Genomic DNA, 13,119 nt, shown 5'->3' with positions numbered 1-13,119 from the left:
CAAATTCTATCTTCCTTAGAGTTCTCACTGCGTGGTATTGCTTTCTTTGTGAGTTAAAAAAAAAAAAAAAAAAAAAAAAAAAGCATTCTTGAGATTTTTATGATTATTACTTGTTTACTTGTTTGGGTTTTTTTGTTCTTTGTCCTAAAGTCTATATGGCTTCCTTCAAATGTAAATCAAGCAAGACCAGTTTGGGACTTGCAGATTTTTGTTAGGTGTTTCTTAGATACTGAAACAGAAACAGATTCTACTGCTGACAGTTTACACTCACTCCTCAAAACAAATATTGGTAACAAGCACAAGGTCTTCTTGGGAACAAGTGCCTGTTTTCAGAATCATTCAGAAATTAAAGACTGCATAGACAGTGATTTAATGAGTATATTAAAATGCTTTCTGCTTAGCTCTTCTAAGCATTGGCTTTACAACAAAAATTACAGATGCAGTTCAAAAATTTCTACGTATACTACTTTTGGTCAGCTATTGATTAGCTGCCCTGTATGAGGAAAGGCTGAGAGACATGTTACTCTTCATTCTGGAGAAGATAAAGCTGAGAAGGGATCTAGTAAATGTTTATGAATATCTAAAGTGTGGGTGTTGAGTCTTTGGAGGCAGAATCATTTTGGTTGCATGCAGCAATAGAACAAGGGACAACAGATAGAAACCTGGAACACAGGAAGTTCTATACTAAAACAAAGAATTTTCCTGTCAGACTGATGAACAGGCTGCCTAGAATGCCTACCTGTATGATCTACTGTAGGGAGTCTGCTTTAGCAAAGGGGTTGGACTGGATGATCTCTGAAGGTTTCTTCCAACCCCTACAATTCTGTGATCATGATTATTGAAGGTTAGCTGTTGAACACCATTTATTGTTTGAACTACTATATGAGAGTGAATAAATTTTGTTCTGCACAGAAGGCTAATAAGAAGATTTTTTGATTTATTTATCAAGGCCCATCACATAAGTGAAGTATGTGTCCATTCCTCTGCAGAATTTCCTTGGAAAAATAACTTATAGCTGATAGACTCTGATAGCTGATAGGCTCTGACCTACAAATGAACATTTTTAAAGGATTCACTTGTGCAAAGATTTCTTTTGTTATTCCTTTTTGGAGATGTATTTATCAAAGTGGCATCTGGAATTTTTATTTAGCTTGGTTGTCTTTGAAGAAATGCTCTAACTGCTTACTTGAAACTATTAATATACCTGCCTTTTTAATTATGGCTACAGTAATCCACTACAAAGTGAAGACTTTAGAACATTCACTGAATATTGGGGGGGTGGGGTGGAAATGGAGATAAAGCTATTGGGGGTGGCTGAGAGGAAGGGGGTGGAAAGAAAAGGAAAATCAGCCAATTTGGCACCCTAAAGGGCCTACATCTGGAACTGGTTGAGAATAAATTGTTTTAAGAAGCCTGTGGTATCACATAGAAGCTTGGAAGCGTGCTCTGAGGCAGTAATGGAAAGCTTTTAACTGGAGGAAAAAGAAAAGAGCGGACACCTCCTTTCAGACCTGTAGTTTTCCAGTAGACTTGAGAGATTAGTGATTGTACCTCAAATGCAAATGATTTTTAAAAACAAAAAACATATGTTGACTGCCATTTTTTGATTGATCTAAAAATCTAGCCTTACTGAAAACCACACACAGAGGATGTATTACCAAGCCTCAATTATATGGTTAGTAAGAACATCAGCACATCAGATGAATCTCCCCTGAAGACAATATGTATATATATATGTATTTAAATCACATCTTTCTGCATTAAAATCTGGAATACCAAAGCTAAATCCAAATCTTCAAGTCCTATGCAAAAAAAAAAAAATAAAAAATCCGTTACCTCAGGAAGAGCAATTGTTCTCCCATTAAAACTGCAGTGCTGTCTTGGAAAGGCTAAAAGGCTAACCTAAGAGAAAATGTTATTCTAAACTATTGTAGCTGAGAAGAGGTATTAAAAGAAGAGGTATTAAAAATAATTACCTTAAGCAAAGATCAATTATTGTATTTGAATAGTTTTTTTTTTTTTTTAATTATAGCTTCTTGCAAATGCATTTGTTATCATAGTACAAAAACTTGGAACCATTAGGAAGTCACTAGACTACTGGTTATCATGTGTACATAAGCTACAGATATGTATACTGAGGACTGCAAGTTTGATATTTCACCCTAAATGAAGTTGCCCACACATAATGAGTTAGAAGAAAGGGTCAATACTCCCTGCTGGATTTCTTTCTGGTTTTGTGACTTTACCTCCAGAAAGTGCAGAAAGTGGTTTTGTTTTTGTTTGTTTGTTTGTTTTTGTTTGTTTGTTTGTTTTATATTTAACCCCCATAATCCAGTGACAGCCTTTATAACAACATTTTGCTCCTGTTTTTCCAGGCTTGTTTTCAGATAGAGATACAACTCAAGTTAAAGGTACAAATACTGACCATTAAAGAAAAATTCTGATAGTACTTTTATTTTTTTAATACAGATAAAGCTCAGTAGAACATGTTTTAATAAGAATGAAGTATATGTCTAGGGTAACAAACTGAAGCAGTTTCTTTAGAGAGAGAGTATTTATCTCTTGAATTTAGAATGTGTATTTTGATTTGAGACAGAAACACAATTTAAGATGAATAATTAAAACTGGTAAAATTTTTCCCCTTTGTTTAAAAATAAAATAATATAGTACAAAAATATATTAAAAATTATATATAATATAGTACAAAACTTAATTGATGTTTCAGGATATTTTTTTTTCCCATGGGAAATAAGAATCTGATAGCTACAGGCTCTGGATGCTTAACTGAAGAACTTTAAGGCCCAAAAGAGGCTCTATCAACCCTACCTTGGGGGTGCACAAAGGGCAATATACTTTCAGGTGTCACACAAAAAAATCTGTTGCAATAAGAATGAGAAAATAATACAGTATGCTTTGTATGATTATATAGTACTTGAGTATTCAAAACAAGTATTTCCTGTCCCTGAATTAGCTGTTACTCTTAGATTGACATCTTTAAGTATTTGAAATTATCTATTTATGCCATTAACTCAAGATAACATTACTTGGGGATAGAAAGAGGATACATAGGAAGAATTATATCCAGGTAAGAAGTGGGAGGGCTGTACAAATCATATTTTGACTTCAATTTGGTTGTATGCACGCACATCAAATATCATATTTGTGGTAGCATGATTACCCTTTTAACTATCCCTATAATTTTTTTGCAGAGTTCATGCTCTTCCTTTCCTGAGGAAAGGAATGTATGTGGGAACTGTTGATCATGGCCTGAACCTCTGATTGACCACCTGAGGCAAGCACTGAGTCAGCCATGGGAACACAGGTGAAGGCAATTCACCTGTGCTACCGGAAGGGGTGGAGCCTGGCTGCACCTCTCCTAGACCCCATTTAAGTGCTGACTGCCACTGAGGAAGGATCTCTTTCTGGAGATTGCTCCTTGTGGGGTTTACTGTGAGCCTATGATACTGGTGAGCACTTCTGTTTATTCTGATTATTTTTCTGCCATGATAATCTTACTTAACCTAACCTCTGTACATCTATTGATTGTATACCTACTGGTTGTAGAGAATGCTATTCAACAGGTTTATGAACTGTTAAGACTTGACTCAGCCTCTCTTTATTATTTATTGATAGACAGATAAGAAAATCATACTCATCTATATCATAGAAGAAAAAGCCTTATCAATAAATGATATTGTTGCTATGAAAAGCATACTGAGGAAATGTATTTTCTGCTAGCTATACATTAAAATGTTGCAAGGGCATGGGGAATTGAAACTGTCTTTATAATGGATCATAAATCTTAAAAATGATTTGAATTAATGGATTAAATGTCAGCTTTGAAAGCTTTTGGTGATTTATATTAGTTCTTAGAAGAAAGTACATTTCCACTGCAAATCAAATTATTGCATTTTCATATTCTGTTTTAGTTATTTCCTGAAAAAACATTCTTCAAAAGTATAACCGGGGGATGCTTTTTCTCTGTTTGTGAGTTCTTGACAGCCAGTGTTGCATATGTAATTAATAGAATTGCGAAGATTGGTGGCAGAAAAGAGCTAGGGAGAGCACTCTGTGAATGATGTGCACCATATGCTGAAAGGAAGATAACGCTAGCTGAGTGAACCTATGGTTTTTTAGGTGTTGGTAAACAGAATTCAGAGTCCATCATGATTTAGTTAAAGAAAAGGATATGAGTCATGTAGGAGGAATTCAAGGATTATGGCAAAACTTCACAGCATTTGCAACAACAGTGATTTATCAGGAATATTTGTTAATTTGACATGATTATTTAGAAATAGAGTAGAGAGAAGGCAGCTCCTCAGGCAAAGTGAGAAGTATTGACAGATAAATCACTACCAGTAAAAGCAATATAAGGGTCTTTTGGCTTTTATACAGACTTCAATCAGATTAGTATACACTTATTTAATGTCAACTTCAAACATTTAATTGTAATTCCAGAGTTAAGAGTTGAGATGCATTAAGTGCCTCTGTGATTGAAAGATTTTGATTGATAGGCATGTTTGAAGGCTATTCAAACTACTTAATATCTGGATTGTCCCTTTGGTATTGGCTTATTATCCCATCTCTGATGGCTTCAATCTGAGACTAAAAGATTGAGGCTCTTTGAATGTGACAGGGTGAACCAATGTTTAATCAGTTAAATTCATTTTCTGCAGATGAAGAGAAGCAGAGATGAAATTAGTTATGATGCTAAATTTTACAGGGACAATGAACAGTGCCTATTTATTGTAGTTTACATTTAGTTTTATTGTACTTGTTGCTGTAGTAGCTAAGGAATTTTCTTTCAACAGATTTCTTGTACTGTAGTTATGGAAAAGAAGAAAAGGTAGGATAAAAAACCATAGATTCCATAAATAAGTAAAGGAAGATTATCTGTTAAATAAGAGTCAGCAAAGCTACCCTAGAACATGAGTTTATAGGTGAAGATGCAGTCTCCCTCTTCCAAGAATCCAGTGTTTCAAGTTGCTTTCCACTATATTAACTGCTTTTGCTTTCCTTTTACATGAATAGCAGAATCTCTATTCTGACCTAGAAGAGCATTTTGTTTCCACAGTAGAGCCTGAAGTCTGGATTACAACAAAAATGTCAGTGTTACCTGAAGGCTACAGTTTAGACTGTGACCTGAGTTAATTACTACTTTCTGGTCATTTTCCAGAGGACTGGGAACTACATCACAGCTCTTGCTCTTCTAGTGGTCTCTAGAGGAAGTCTAACAACTGCTAGAATTCCTGAGGGTGACAGTGCTGGTGGTCTTTTACTTGAGGGTGCCATTCCTTTCCTATAGGATATAAACATTCCAAGAGGTGTTTCTAGAGTAGTAACCCAAGTAAGTTATGCTGACAACTACATGTAGAGAAAAGAAAAATAGTGAAGATAAAAGGCAAGTGAAAATACATATAAATTAGCCAGAATAGCTGAATCTATACACTTTTTTCCTTTTTTTGTGGAGCCTAGCCTTCATTTGATTGCCACTGAATAGAACATTCTTACTAAGCATCATGGAAACATACACAGGCTAAAAGTATGTGGACTAAATAATTTAATAATAAAAACTTTGTTTTGTTGCCTTTATAGCACTCAAAAATGTACTCTGAGAAAGCCCAGAATGCAATGAGTGGTTCCTCATCTGAGAAGAGGAAGCTGGAAAGTGTAAAGACATGGAAAAACATCATGGAAATTAAAAGCTCTTTCATTCTATTAGAAAGATCACTGTAGGATACTAAGGTGCAAAGCATTATTTGGAAGTTGAAGTCATGGGCTACAGTTGTGATACAGACTATAAAAACTCTGACTGTCTAGCAAATGGCTTTCTTAGGCACACAGGTGAACAGAAAAAGCCTCAAGTTCATGAGCAGTAAATGAAAAAGATTCCATATATGGTTAAAGTAGATTTATTTTGTCTATTCAGCATATATTCAGAGTCTGAGCACTGACATGTGGTGCCTAGAAAATAAATAACAGAAACTGAAATAATCCACTGTGACAGTGTATTGCAGAGGTACGTAGAAGCAGCAGTGGAACATCTAAAATAATATTTTAATAACATAACTTCATATTTATATGCCTGCATTAAAAGACAGTCATTTTGCCCTTGAAAAAGAAATGAAATTTGGAAACTGGATTCAAGTTATTCTTAAGACAAAGTTTACCTGGATATTGATATTCTCAAATGTTGCTGGAACAGCCTACATGAGGAAAAATATATTAAAGATTATTGAGCTATGCTGTAGTCAGGAGGCAGGGTGGAAGAGTGGGAAGGATATAACTTGATTCCGATTGAAAAAGGAAGACAGGAGTTCTGGTGAATAGCTTTTTTTAAAACCCTGTGATGGCAAAAAAAAAACCCAAACAACAAACACTTCCATGTATAAAAGAGATCATTTAAGTGAGATGAGTGTTAGTTACAGCTATTTTAGGCTGAACTAATGATTCCTGAGTTTTTAAAGCAAAACAGGACTGCTGTTGACATCTTGCCTTTTTAAAGGCACAGGAATGTGAAAGTGCTTTAACATCTGCCTCAGTGTGAAAGGCTTAGGATTATGCTGTGTGTGAGTACTTGTTTGCTTTCTTCATTGTGTGAGAGCCAAGTGTTTTCTTTTTACTTGAGTATTAGTCTGAGTGATATGACTGCACGAGGTACAGAAATGTGTGGTTATTTGTGATTGATGTACAACTGACCTTACCTCAGGAAGAACATGTTTTTCCCTGCCAATACTCACATACTGGAGACTCATGAACATGGCATGTGCCTCCTGTGTAAATCTATGAGGTCACTTGATTTGATCCAAACTGACCATTCAGTAGTTCATGTGGGGTATTGGTGGTTCTCTAAGATAAGTTCTGAGGAGAAAAATAGATTTGTAGGTGGATAATCTACTCCATTACCTTTCATATCAGTTTGATTATATAGCTTTTTATTCAAAGAATCATTAAGGTTGGAAAAAGCCTCTAAGGTCATCTAGTCCAGCCATCAAACCATCACAACCACGTCTACTAAATCATGTCCCTCAATGCCTGTTATACCTTTTTCTTGAAAACCTCCCAGATCTGTGACTCCACCACTTCATTAGGCAACCTGTTCCTATGCACTACTTCTCTTTCAGAGAATAATTTTTTCCTAATATCCAAACTGAACCTCCCCTGGTGCAACTTAAGGCCATTACCTCTTTGCATATCATAATTACCTGAATGAAGAGGTTTTTTACACCTCACTAAAACCTCTTTTCAGGCAGTTGTAGAGATCAATGAAGTCTCCTTTGAGCATCCTTTTCTCCAGACTAAGCAATCCAACTTCCCTCAACCACTCCCCATAAGACTTGTTTGTGAAAGTCTGAATAGACTCCATCCGTAGTATTTCACTGAGCAGATTACCTGCTAATAGGAAATCAGTTTGGTCAAGCAGGACCCAGCTTTTATGAGTCAATGCTGGCTAGGCCTGATCCATGAACTGCTCTGCACATGTTGTATGATTGCTCTCAAGATGATCTGCTCTATGACCTTCCCCAAAGCAAGGTCAGGTTGATATGTCTGTACCTCTCTGGATCTTCCATTCTTGTAGATGGGCATCACACTGGCAAGTTCTTTGTCATCTGGGACCTCACTGGTTGACCAGAACTGGCTGATAAATGATGAAAAGCAGCTTGGCAATCAATTCCACCAGCTCCCTTCATGCTCTCGGGTGGATTCTATCTGGTCCCATGAACTTGACTCAGTCTGAGTAGAGCAGCAGGTTGCTAACTGTTTCCATCTGAATCATGGGGGTTTAATTTTGTTCCACGTTCCTGTCTTCTATCTTAGGAGACTGAGTACTTTGAGGGTAACTGGTCTATTAAATGCAGAAATAAAGAAGGCATTGAGAACCTCAACCTTTTCATCGTACTCAGTGATAACGTTCCCTGCCACATCTAATTAAGGTGAGAGTTTCTTCTTGGCCCCCCTTTTACCATATTATATTTATAAAACCTTTTACCATATTATATTTATAAAAACTTATCTTTAATAATGTTGGCCAGATTAATTTATTACTGGGGTTTCACCTTTCTGATCACCTCTCCGTGTACCCTAGCAACATTCTTATATTCCTCTTAAGTTGCCTGTATCTTCTTTCAAAGGTGTTAAACTTTTTTTTTTTCTCCCTGAAGTCTCAGCAAAATCTTCCTGTTCAGTCATCTTCCCTGCAGTCTCCCCTTACAACACAAAGGACAGCCTTTTCCTGTGCTTTTAAGATTTCCTTCTTAAGGAATTTCCATCCTTCCTGGATTCCTCCAGCACTGAATTCCAATGGATTTTTCCCAGCTGATATCCTAAACAGTTTAAGGGCAGGTAGAAGTTTTGCTGACCCCCACCTATGGTGCAAACAAAGACAATGACAGTCTTTTTCCTGAAGTACATGTATTATAGAACAGGATGATAAAAGGAGAATTAATTCACCCCTTCTGACAACAGCTCAGAAGAAGGGCAGACTCAAAGAGATGCAGCTCAGCTTCTAATGCTTAAATGAGAGAAAGGGGATGGATCCTGACTCTACCCCTCCTGCAGGTGCATTACTTGCACCTGAGCTAGCCAAATCAGAATTGTCAATTGAATAGCCAAGTCAGAATTTGGTGTGAAAAGCAATAGAATGATGATATGGGAGTAGATAATTCAATTAAATATCAAGCTTTTGTGTGGTCTACCTCTTTGCCTGTTTCCTAATCTGTACTCCTGACACTTGAAGTAAAATATGGAACAAACCTGCTTCATGTCTCACCTTTTAAACATTAAAAGTGTCAGTTTAGATCGCTATTGCCTTCTTCCACTGCTGTTTGAAATGTTTGCTTACACTACATGTAAGGCTGAGGATCTCTGGGGAAACAAATGCCTTTTTTGGGATTATAACTTATTATTTGTACAGACTGTAAGCCTAAAAAGCATCTCAAGCTTAGATGTACTGGGTGGGGTGAACAGCTTGATAGCCTGTTTTCACAACTACATTAATCTTAACTGATTTGGTTCATTGCAATCTCCCATTTGTGCTTATATTGACTTTTGAGATAATCAAATACTATACTTCACAAATTCCAGAAACCTTTGGGACAGAGTAATGAATGGATGATTGACTAAACCGCAGTCAATAGGCTATTATAATTTCCCTTAATACAGCAATATTGAAGAGTTCTACTTCATGTGAAAGATTACTGTGACTAAACAATAATTGTACCAATTAAAAAAAAAAAAGGAAAGAGTATCTGACAATAAGGAGATGACATGAAAAATTATACATGTGAAAAGAGTAGAGAAGTAGTTTACACAGTCAGCTTAAGTTAAAACATGGTTTACTTTGTCATCCAAATGTAACACTGAATTTGTTGCCACATAGTGGGGATGGGTGAACTCATCTTGACCGATTTTAGATTGTCAAACATTGTGCACTCAGAAGCTTATTTTTGAGACCAGTATTGCTGTATTAACACTTCAGTTAATGTACCCTATGACAGAGAGTAGAAGGTGAGGATGATATATCTAACAAGGACAGTAGTCCTGAGGAATAGCTTCTCTGTAAAATTTATTTCCAAATAACCCTCACTGACCCATCACTTATAACATCATCAGGCTTTTCAGTATGTTTCAAAAAGCTCTGAGACTCTTGACAGGAGAGGAAAAAAAAAAAACTGTTAGTATAGCTATTGTAGATGTAGAAAATTAGGTTCCATTTTGGGAAGATTCTCATTTTGTAAGAATGCTGAGTAGTCACAGAAAAATGATAGATGAAATGGAGGACGTTATTAAGGGCTTTCCACATACAGAGAAACTTCTTAAAAGAAGGTAGTTATTGATTTTGTGATTACTGGGGAGCATTCAAACTGACTCCTGTGAATGTGGTCAGATAGATGAGTGTCTATATACCATTAGTTTCACTTGTCGTTAATTGAGTTTGTAATTAATGGAAGGCTGCTTTTTTTTTGGACCTGATCTGTAAAGGATTACATGGGAACATAATGTGAAAGTTTAGTTTTCATCTGATAAGGCAAAAGCAAAATATTTATAAATTATGTAGTTATGAGTGTGTGGGAATATTCAAATGTTCTGTTTTGTTGTTGATTCTTAAATGGTGAATTTTATACATAGCCAATGCAACATAGTGAGATAGTTGCAGAATGAGGTGCATCTTCAAATAACTTATGAATGCAATCAGTAATGCAAGCTGATGAGGAGGAACTGAAGAGCTCTAGAAGCAAAGGAGCGAACAGCAGGTGAACAGGGCAGCACATCCCACTGCACAGCATGTCCTCTCCCTGGGCATGTCTGCGAGCGCCTTGGACAGTGGTCCCAGCGCTGGAAGGATGGAAGTTGTGTCGCGCTGTGACATGCAAGATGAATGACAAGCACTGAGCTGGAAGCAGCGGGTCTTCCATTAGTGGATACGTTGCTTCCGACTCATGATGGATGTCTTCAAGCTATTAATCAAAATGGTACAGAAAAAAAGCTGAGGAAGGATAATTTACAAGATCCTATTAGGAAACAGAACCAAGGGATGTGTTAAATTAAGTATCAGCAAACAAATGTATCAAGGCTCGGTCAGCTATTTGGCATCTCTTTTCTCTCACCATGAGGTAAATGACTAGATAGTGATAAAAGACTTTAATGAAGTACTCTCTAAGATAACTTTGCTAGTGAAGAAAGAGAGGAGAAAGGGCCAAATTCTTCAGTGTTTAAATTTAGTCTAATGTTAAACAGATGACCATAATGTAGAATTTGACTGAACTTCTAGAATATTAGATATCAAATGATGATAGTTAACTTTTGTGTGATATCTGTGCATTTTAATTATAAAGCAAACTCTTTAGGAAGTAGCTGCAGAAATTGTTTCAGTATGACTATCAAATTTCCTTATGAGGGAAGCCCTAATTTTCAGGGTTTGAGCATGAATACAATTGATAATAGCACTGAAGAAATTACAGTAGCTACCTTCAGAGGATAATGCGTTCTTCAAGCACCAACAAGACAGGCTGCTTCTGAGAGGTTAAGGACCTAGGCTTCCATTTGCTATTGAGGAAATTTAGGGGTAAGTCATATCCATTCAATCAATGGATACCAATATGTGGAAAAACTTTCTGAAGTAGGTTTTATTTGGGAAAAGGATTCACCATAAGAAGTAATTACAGCTAGGCAAATTCACACTGGAATTAACTGACAACATTTTAACAGTGAAAATAACTGAGTACTGGGTGCAAGGAGTAAAGGGTGGATGGGAAGCATGTCTTTCCTTACTGTCTCTAGTTCGACTTCTAAGATTATACTTAGGTCAAATAAAATTTTATAGCATGTGCATTCTAAGTGAAACATGTAGACTACTCTGAAAATAATGCCACTTATTTCCATGGAAACTACAAAGATACAAAGAGCATAATAACCCTAGTTGATAAATTCTCAGCTATGAAACTTTTCAACACACTCACCACCATTAGTCCATTTGTGTGGTTGAGCTGATCAAGATGCTCTTCCTTTCATGGCATGACAACTGTGCATAGCCAAGAAAAAAAGTGGCTTGTCTTGCATATTGCTGTTGCCACTGCTGAAATGTGCCACCCATCACTTCACTGTGCTGACGTCTACTGCTACATCGCCATAAATATTCAGCAAGTGGCAATGAATGTCAACATGAGCATTTCTTTCAGCAAGAAAGAATTCAATACCATACCTTTCCACTCACTTCCATGTCAGACACTATTCTGTCAGACTGCCCTTCTGCTGCCATCTGTTGCATAGCAACTAAATGTAACCAAATATTGATGGGGTGGTTCAAACTTTACTGCCCTATAATCAATGTCCATCTCTGACACTGTGGGCCCAAATAATAAAATAGGAGTCATTAATTTTGGAGTAGTCCTTGAAAAATCCTGAGATATAAAGGAAATCGTAGCAGACGATTCAACAGCATTCTCTGGCCCTAAACTCTGTATCAGGTCTTAAAGTCTATGAATTCTGAATTGATAACAACTATTTTTGTGTTTATTAACTTTTCCTGTGCCTCCACAGAAATCTCCAATGGATTATGTAACATTTCTTCCTTCCTTGAAACTCAGAATCAGTATGGGCCTGCTGTTCAGACTCTGGTCCTCTAGTCCTAAGTGCAGAATCAAGCTCTTGATCTTGTTGAACTCTATGCTGCTTGACGACTGCCCTGCTGTCTAGGCTGTCAAGATTCTCTGCAGTATTTTCTCAGTTAAAACAAACTTTGCAAACTAATGCTTTCATTGTTAAAAATAACCTAGTGTATGCTCCTGCCTCAGACAAAGAATGGTGGAAAAACTGCAGAAGTCCAGGAGAAGCATCCCATGTGAATTAGATTCATGTAGTTTTGAGGTAGGGAAACAAAGAACTGGGGGCTATGGTGTGGACTCAATCTTGTGAATGGTCATTACAAGTTCTTGACTGGAGCATCCAAGGGCTGGATACCTCTAAAAGTTTGTAATAACTGCTCTTATGGTTTCTCTGAGGGATTTTAGAATGTTTTGCAGAACTTCTTGCTTGCCTTTTAGTATGATAAAGCTGCAAGGAGACTGTGAACGGTTCCTATTATCAAATTGTATAGTGTGCTTATTATAGTAATGGAAATAGCTCTGGAAATGCACTCAGCAGTGGAGTATAAATGACTGTGTGAGAATGAGTTAATCAGCTGTCTTTGTTAAATGTTTTTCCGTGTGTGGGAGGCCTTGGCAGTTAATGCACTTTATTCTGATTTGCAGCTACTGTCATCATTGTTGTGTGTGATTGATATGTCTGCCTTCAGAGATTTAGAATTTGACACTGACACTAATAAACAGTTTAAAGTCACTGGTAATTTCAGAAAAGACTCCAGAAATTGTGGAGGGCATTTTTTTTCCAAATTGCAGGTTTGTATCCTGGGAAGGGTGGAGTGAAATGGCTTGCATTTTCTTTTGGCATACAGGTATTATGAAAAGGCCTGCACTTTGAGTAGAAATCAGTAGAAGCAAAATAAATTCCTTTCCCTTCACTGCCAGTCCTCCAAGGTCTTGGATTTCTCAGGGCCAGTTTTACTAGTAATGACTGAGATGAAGGTGGTGTTCAGTACCTCAGCCTTTTTCTTGCCCTATG

The sequence above is a fragment of the Lagopus leucura genome, unplaced genomic scaffold, assembly GCF_019238085.1.
Source record: "Lagopus leucura isolate 7727_CA_CO unplaced genomic scaffold, USGS_WTPT01 Super-Scaffold_100157, whole genome shotgun sequence".
Classification (NCBI taxonomy): domain Eukaryota; kingdom Metazoa; phylum Chordata; class Aves; order Galliformes; family Phasianidae; genus Lagopus; species Lagopus leucura.
This window is presented reverse-complemented; position numbering follows the sequence as displayed.